This window comes from Macadamia integrifolia, chromosome 14, assembly GCF_013358625.1.
Source record: "Macadamia integrifolia cultivar HAES 741 chromosome 14, SCU_Mint_v3, whole genome shotgun sequence".
Lineage (NCBI taxonomy): Eukaryota > Viridiplantae > Streptophyta > Magnoliopsida > Proteales > Proteaceae > Macadamia > Macadamia integrifolia.
The window spans coordinates 25521772-25530038 of record NC_056570.1 but is presented as its reverse complement, the minus strand read 5'-3'; the positions used below and the strand labels follow the sequence as shown (position 1 = coordinate 25530038).

Genomic DNA, 8267 nt, shown 5'->3' with positions numbered 1-8267 from the left:
ATACCAAGAGTTGAGCAACAGCACAAGATAATTGAAAGAGCCAAGGTTGGGGGAGACAAAAAAAGGTGTAGATGGATTGAAGGGTTGGATTTTTTTTTCTTTTCATCCAACAATTTATTTTAAATGATCAGATCAGACCATTAAAATCCCACGAGACAAGAATAGTGAAAAGAATAAAAAAAAAAATTAAAAAAAAAATATATATAAAAAAAAAAAAAGGCCTAGTGGTAAAAAACGTTTAATTACCATGAGTGTATACATTAGGTTTTATGGTTTGCGGCACTAATTTTTTATCAGTTCAATGCAATCTAATTTCCAGCTGGCTGACTGATACCAACTCAATAAGGATTAATTTGATTCAATTCAGGTATCTCTGGTTGGATTCGGTTTCACTACTAACATTATAACACTGGGATAGGAGTCATAGCTTCATAAAGCTTGGCTTAGCCGTCAAGAAAACAAGTTGCACTCAAATAAAATCTATACTTCTTCCTGCAAAAAAGGAAAACTCTCTCTAGCAACTGCTCCACATCTATCTTTTAGTCAAAAAGAAATCTCTTTCGAACAACTGTTCCACACGTATCTTTTAGTCTCAAGAAGAGCAGAAATAGCCTATCCGGATATCAACTTTTTATAAACAAAGCTAAATTTCCCGACACCATCCAAACCCCTTTCATTACAATTCCTAACATAAGATTTTGAAGCAATTCCCATCTTGATCGTTGGAGAACCAAAATCACACAAGATTACGAAGCAACTCTATCTTGATTCTGGATTCAACCAACAAAAAACAACTTAGTAAAAAAACCCAAGAGGAGTTACGTCAAGAAGTTGCATCCGCGCAATAACAAATGACCACCAAGAAGGAAGACTAATTCAAGAAAAGAAATATCTCACCCCAAATTCATCAACACCAAAAACTAAAGCTAAGCGAAGGAGGCTTATTCATTCACCTCCTCTACTGGTCATGCTACTTGGAAGAGATAAAGCCCACCACACAACTAACTAACATTTACAGAAGATGCATGGACAGAGAGAAGGAGAGAAGGAGAAGCAGAGAAGCAGAGAATCAGAGACCAGAGAAACAGTTCTGGGACAGATGAGGATGGTCTCGAGGAATTTAAAGAGGGAGTTTTGCGACATCGAAAAGCATTGACGGCTGGGGAACGCCTAAATGGCTTATAATCGTAGAGTCCATATTTAATGGTAAAGGGTTCACACGGATCGCTGGCGTGGATGAGGAACCCTGTCTCTTTGCCCTTTCCCTTTATACACGAATTACCAAAAAGATCCCTCATTTTCAAAATAAATAAGTTTGGGGAAAACTGGAAGAGACAGTCTTGCTTCATATTGGACTACAATTGCATAGATGTGCATCCGCCCTAGTTTTCTTCATCAATTGATCTAAACCGTCAAAGCTTCTCATCTGCCATTGATTAGGTTTTTTTTGTTTATTTCTTGGGATTTAGACATCTGAAACAAATGGTGAATTGATTGACCAACAATAAAGAGTTTCACTGGCCGTGGCATTTATTTGCCATGTTTGTTTGATATTGAAAACTTTTTAACTCCCTTAGGTTTTTTAGTTCAATCTTTTTTACATGGACACCATAGTAAGCTCAAGGTTCAAGCAAGTGAAATTGTCGATTTCAGTCGATTCTGATTCAGTGGAAATCGATTGAAATCAGTTGAGAATCATTTGTAAATGACCGAAATTGACCTAAACCCTAGAAATCCTTTTTGGATTTTTTTTTTTTTTTTTTTTTTTATTAACGATGGGTATCCAGACCTTCAACCTGACTAGTCCCATAGGCTCATACTAAGATCACAACTGCATGGACTCTCTCTCTCTCTCTCTCTCTCTCTCTCTCTCTCTCTCTCTCTCTCTCTCTCTCTCTCTCTCTCTCTCTCTCTCTCTCGTAGGTCTAGGATGATTCAGGTTACTTGCTCCAACCATTCTTGATACTGTTTGGTAGGTGTTTGCTCGGGTTAACTCAAGTACAGAAACAAAGTAAACTAATCACCATCAGTCTAAAAAAATAGAAGAGGAAGAATTATGTCTGAGACCTTGGCTCTTGCACCTTGCAGAGGCGAGAATTTCAATGGTTGGAAGGTTGCCATACATGCAATAAAGTGGCATTAAGACAACGTTTCTCTCCTTTCCAATATAGAGATGCACGTGTAATGAAACATATATATATATATATATATATTTTTTTTTTTTCGAATTAATGTGTATTTGTGTGGACAAAAAAATATACATTTATTGTAATTTTACTTATTATTTTTCAAGTGTCCATTAAATCTTCTCTAAAAAATCGAGGGAGAAAAAACTCTCAAAAAATGTATAAGTGATAAGGCCATGCATTTAGTACATTTTTCCGTACCCTTCAATGGATATATTTTTTTCTATGTTCACACTGTCTACCGCTCCCAACATACCAAGTATCCAAAATTGTATCGATAAACGCCTAGGATTACTAAAGAGTAGTGGGGCTAATGCATTGCTTGAAGCCCTAAGAAAGAAGAAATTTCTTCTAATTTTGGATGATGAGTGGCCCAAATTAAAGCTTGAGGATATTGAAATTCCTAATGCACCTCGAACCCACAAAGGGAGCAAGCTTCTAGTGACCAGCCAAAGTAAAGATGCCTGCACTGGTATGGGTGCTAAAAAAACTATAAAATTCATCCATTATAAGAAGATGAATCATGGAGTCTCTTTGTTAAAGTTGCTGGTAACCATGTTGATGCCAATGGTATAAAGTGTTTTTTTTTAAGAATTATTGGAAGGTGCAAGGGTCTCCCTCTCACAATTGCAATGGCAAATCGACTTGGGGTCAAAGAGTGGGCAAATGCAGTAAGGAAATGGAGCTATCAGCCACAGTTTTGATGGACTGGAGAATGATATGCTTAGGAGTCTATTTTTTTTTATTTTGCCTGTTTCCCTGAAGACACGATAACATAGATGAATATGAGAAGTTAAATTATTATGTTGGAGAGAGATTAAAAGATTAATATGGTAGTCTAACAGCTGCCAGGTATAAAGGTAAGGATCTGATAAGAAGTTTGAAAATTGTTTGTATGTTGAAAGATGGAGAAAACAAAGGCAGTTTGAGGATGCATGACATGATGCTATAACTTGCACTTTGGATTATTCCTTCTTCTTTGTTTGTAAGTTTCAAAATATTGTAAGGATCGTTTGTAAGTTTCAAAATATTGTATGGATCTAATAAGAAGTCAAAACTCAAATCAAATGCTCCAGTAACAAGGAACAAAATACCCAAAAACTAAGTACCAATGAAACTCATGCTTTAGGAAATGTCCTCTCCATCATGAGTGTCTCGGCAAGCATCCTAAGCCACCAGGGTACTTGCAGTTGTAGACTCACTAAAAATACAAGGAAACTAAATTCTTTAGTGAAATAAAGAAGACATTTTATTAGGGATAAACATTGGTAAATGCAAAATTGAATAATTGAACATTTCATTATTTATTCAAACAGTCTTGCAGAAATTCTCAATAATTCATTAGGATTAGGGTTCTCTGAACAAGCAGCGGGGATCAAAACAATAGAATGTGACAAAATGATATCATACATAGAAGTGTGACAAGGTCATCTCATATGAGGAGAGAGAGAGGCAGGAGCTAGCAAACCCTGACCTGCAGCTCAGAGAACCATTTCACAATTTTCAAATAAGAAATAATTGCTGCACCACAACCCAACCATGCCAAGGTTTGTTTTGAGAGAATCCCTTGCTTTAAACAAATTGTTCCCCCCCTAATGTTAAACATTTTAAACCCTCCCTCAAAACCTCCAACACAGGTGAGATAGACCATGCAATAAAAAACAAAACGCCCATTAAGGTCCCATGATCCGATAAATTCCAAACACAACTTTCTTCCTCAATGAGACCAAATCTTCATCAACCTCATAAGTAAAATACAAAAATTGAAAACAGAATACAGCTACAGACGCACAACTTTCCTAATCAACTGGGTTAACAACCCAACAACAAGGCCCATCTTATTTAAAGGTACACTTGGCCTGTTTTAGATCAATGGTTGCTGTAAGTCAATCACATGGTTCTCATTGATACTTCCAGCATCATAACAACCAAAACTAGTTAGAACACTCACTATTTCTCATAAAATAAAGGAACCTAAAGAATTCTAGATATGCAAGGTTGTGCTGCATTCACCTGCACAATAGATAAAATTTCAAACATCAGATTCTTCCGCCAAATCACTGTTTGCTTGAACCACATTCACCCCCAATACCGAAGAAAATATTCCAAAAAGTTGAAGAGCTTCATCTATAAGCCAAATTTCTGAATCCATAAAAATCTTAGCAACCCAATGTCTGAATTGAAGAATCCCATAGAAACTATCAAGCTAATCACCAATGTCAGATGTGGATAAAAACTGCTGGAATCATTTGAACCCGGCTAGTGAAGGAACTCTTATTGACAAGAAATTCCGGAATATGTTCAATTGAAAAAGATTGCCCAAAAACTACAGAGAAAACTAGAGAGATGTAAAAGATAGAACCACAAGTGTTCAGCTTGACATCTGCAGCACTCATTTCCAAACCTATACCCATCATCTAGGGGCCTACAACAATTCTTCATTAAATAAGGACTCCTAGAGCAAACAAACCAGAGAAATCCATAGTGTAAAACATATAAACAATGGCAAGTCAAAATGAAAGACAGAACGACTAGAAAGAACCTAGAAGCAAGCAATAATCAGAAGCTCAGAACAATAATATAAACAGTGGCATATATTGTTCCATGTGAACAATGACAATTCACAACTAAGATTAATGAAGGAGCAAACTCACTATTTCCAAACTGGTGGAAGCTTCTTTGTCCGCTTGTAGTAGCGGGCAAGTCCGTGAATTCTGATCTCTACTAGTATCAATCTGAACTTCGAATCTTTGTCCTTCCTATTTATCTCAAGATGCTTCGGATAGCAACCGCCTTCTTAATCAGGTGGTATTGATTCTCCGGAATTTCTGGGGCAATGCCTAATAGAAATTATGCAATCGGATGCCAAAACCGGCATTAAACAATGACCTTAATATTATAAAACCAGAACCAGTAATTAGTATTGATTAAGTGCAGAGGAACATACCAGTCTTTAGAATACGTACTATATTGCTCCCAGTAACGCTCCTAACCTGAGCAATACCATGAGAGTCCATAACGATAACACCAATCTGTGATGGAGTCAACCCTTTCTTGGCAAATTTGCAAATGCTATCCTCCAACTGAAGAACCAAAAACGAATCTTTCAGAAAAAACAAACAGTAGAAGGATTTAGGATTTAGTAACATTCAGAACAGAGAAAATGAGGGTTTTCGGATAACATCTGATATCTTCAACCAACTAGGAGATGTCCTCTTGTAGGGAAGAGCAGATGCAGAGATACCTTTACTGTAAAATGAAGCTTAGAGTGATCTGACGAACCAAATCAAATAAATCTCCATTAAACTGTAATAATCAGAGAAATCAGAGTTTCTGAAGAAGCGAAGACATACCCACGATTGTGCATAAGACCCATGATTGCGAAGTTTCAGTTACAGCTCTCTTTCGTATCTCGACCTCCTCTACCTTATTATCTGACCCTTTCTTTGTTCATAAAATAACAACCCCTTTCTTTGTTCATAAAATAACAACTTTGCTAGTTCGCATAAACATCGATTTCTACAAGTCTCATGAATATTCATATAAGTGAACTGGTACTCCTAACTTGGACATGCCTTATCTTTAACAAAATAGTTACACGGTTAGTTAAATTATCTAATATTTTCAAGATTTTAATAAATAAATAATTAAGAAAAGAAAAGTGTATTCTCTTTTGATTCAATTTCATTCCTATCAAACACTAGAGATTATCTTAATTTCTTTTTATAACCTCTCTCTCATTCTCCTTTGATTCTGCTGGTAATCTAATTCATTTAAACACTAGAGAGTAGATATTATCTTAACACCCAACACTACGGCCCATTGCCTCCTACCCCCCCCCCCCTCTTTCTCTCTCCCTTCTTTTTCAATGCTCTCTCAAGTCTCAACTATGTTAAGATTGCATCACCAGATTTTTCTTGTTTTTCAAATTCCTCCCACACAAGATTATGTTCTTGAGTTTCAACTCTCGCACCTGTAGCAACTAAATGAAGGAGCATACAAGAATAAGAAGAAGGAGAAAATAAAATAATCTCTTATGACTTATGTGTCATAAGAAGAAAGAAATTACAAAATGGAATCAAAGCAATTACCTTCGGTTTTTATTGGGATCATTTTTTTTTCTTTTTAATTTATAAATATTTAAAATATTTGATAATAGGATAATGGGTAGTTACCATTGGGAACGATTTAACAAGTGTCAACTTATCTGCGTACGTGAATTGGGAGTCAATTTCTATGATTGACAATAATGATGTTAGCTAACTTGAATCGTTGAAGGCTTCCATTCTATCCCAAAAATAAAAAATAAATAAATAAATAAATAAAATAAAAATGTTGAAGGCTTCCTAATGAATATCAAGGTCCTGGGCATGGTTCAAGGAATTGGTATGAGATCGGCTGAATTGGGTTATTCATATCATAATTGACCAAAGGTGATATTGCTAGGGCAATCTCGTAACGATGTTCAATATGGACCTGTTTTAAATGATTCAGAACTTGAATGGATCAAATATATATATAAAAAAAAAAAAAGGCATTTTTATTTGCAGTCAAACAGGTAACAAATAGAACTTGCAACCTTACTTTCAGTGCCCTTTAGCATAACATGCATTCATTTAGATGTAGGGACAAATAGGGTAAATTCACATTAAGTTGGTTTTCCAGTAAAAAAATTTACCATCAACTTGTGAGACTGAGAGCCAACATGCTACAAATCCCAAAATGGAAACAATTTTTATTTCCAAAATTATCCCCATTTTGCTTTAACTTTACATTGCTATCCCATTATGGGAAACCCAATCCCACCTCCACCACCAAGCTCTAGACTCTAAATATGATGTTTAAATCATGAAACCTATCAAATTTGAAGATTAAACCATGAAAGCTATGAAACTTATGTAAGATTTCCTATTAGGTGGGCTAGCATAGTCAAAGATTTGTTTCCAAAACCGGTTTAGTGGTGTTGACCAAAGATGGAGTAAGCAGAAAGAATCCAATATTATTGGTAAGTGATCTCTATGGAGATATTGGATTCTATTAGCACACCTTAATGGTATGAAATATTTATTTCTATGTGTGGACCTAAGGTATTGTTTCCTTAATGGGGAGGAAACCCTAATTTTATTGCAGGGTTGGTCCCTACCCTCACCCCTATATATAGTTATCACTGACCCATTAAGTGAAGCTAACAATCAAAAAGCATAAGGGAAAGAGGGTAGACCAGACTAATATTGATCGTGTTATCCAAGGAGCATACAAGAAGACATTGAGGAGTTCTTATTCTTCAACCATGGATTCAGGTATGCCTAAAACATATATTTTATAGTGATTGTCGTGCATGCTTATCGATCTTCATGAATCGTTCCGCATATGTTTTTCTTTCAATGGTATCAGAGCCTCGTTCATGAAAAATCGATCGGCTGTACCACCAGTAATAAACATCAATTTTTTTTTTTTTCTCCTCTGGTTTGGACAATCAAACATTCTCTTCCTATCAATCTCCTCCTCTAAATATGACGGCGACGTGGAGTGGACATAGGGAACGTGGAGTGGTGGACATAGGAAAGAAATCATGAAACTTGGAATGATAACGGTCCGAGTCATTAATGGCGAGAAGCTTTGCAACTCTGCAACCACAATCATACCCATACCGAATAGCCACGGCTCCGATAAACAACCCAATGCCAAAGATTGACCTGTCCTTGCTCAGCGTTTTTTTGCATAATCTAATCGAGTCCAAGTGAAGATCTTCCCTCCCAACCAGAAACTCTCTTGGTCTCCAATCTTTCCTCCCAACCAGAAACATGGTGGGTAAGGTTTTATCTCTGTTTGTGGTGGAAATCAAATGGATTTTTGTTGGAATTGGGAGACTGGCTCGTAAAAAAAAATAAAAAAATAAAAAAATAAAAAAAGACATTGAGTTGCAGGTTTTGCAGACTGTAGTGGTGTTAGTTTTAGAGAATAGTCTGAAATTGGGAACCGTGTTGACAAAGCAACACGGTTGCTTTGTACGGTTTGATATAAAAAAAAAAAGTTGACAAAAGCAAATACAATAGATTGCTTTTACTTTTTTGATTGTTT

At 36.0% G+C, this 8267-nt stretch overlaps 2 long non-coding RNA genes across 2 annotated transcripts; both read right to left on the bottom strand.

The window, feature by feature from the left end:
• Window positions 1-312: 312 nt before the first annotated feature.
• On the bottom strand, window positions 313-1166 carry LOC122061360. The gene is made up of 2 exons (XR_006134631.1): window positions 898-1166; window positions 313-770 (listed from the first exon to the last, which is right to left on the bottom strand). It is a non-coding gene; the product is annotated as an uncharacterized LOC122061360 (long non-coding RNA).
• Window positions 1167-3870: 2704 nt separating this feature from the next.
• Window positions 3871-5659, bottom strand: LOC122060863. Its single transcript, XR_006134484.1, has 4 exons — window positions 5540-5659; window positions 5134-5269; window positions 4841-5026; window positions 3871-4199 (listed from the first exon to the last, which is right to left on the bottom strand). It is a non-coding gene; the product is annotated as an uncharacterized LOC122060863 (long non-coding RNA).
• Between the last annotated feature and the right edge of the window lie 2608 nt (window positions 5660-8267).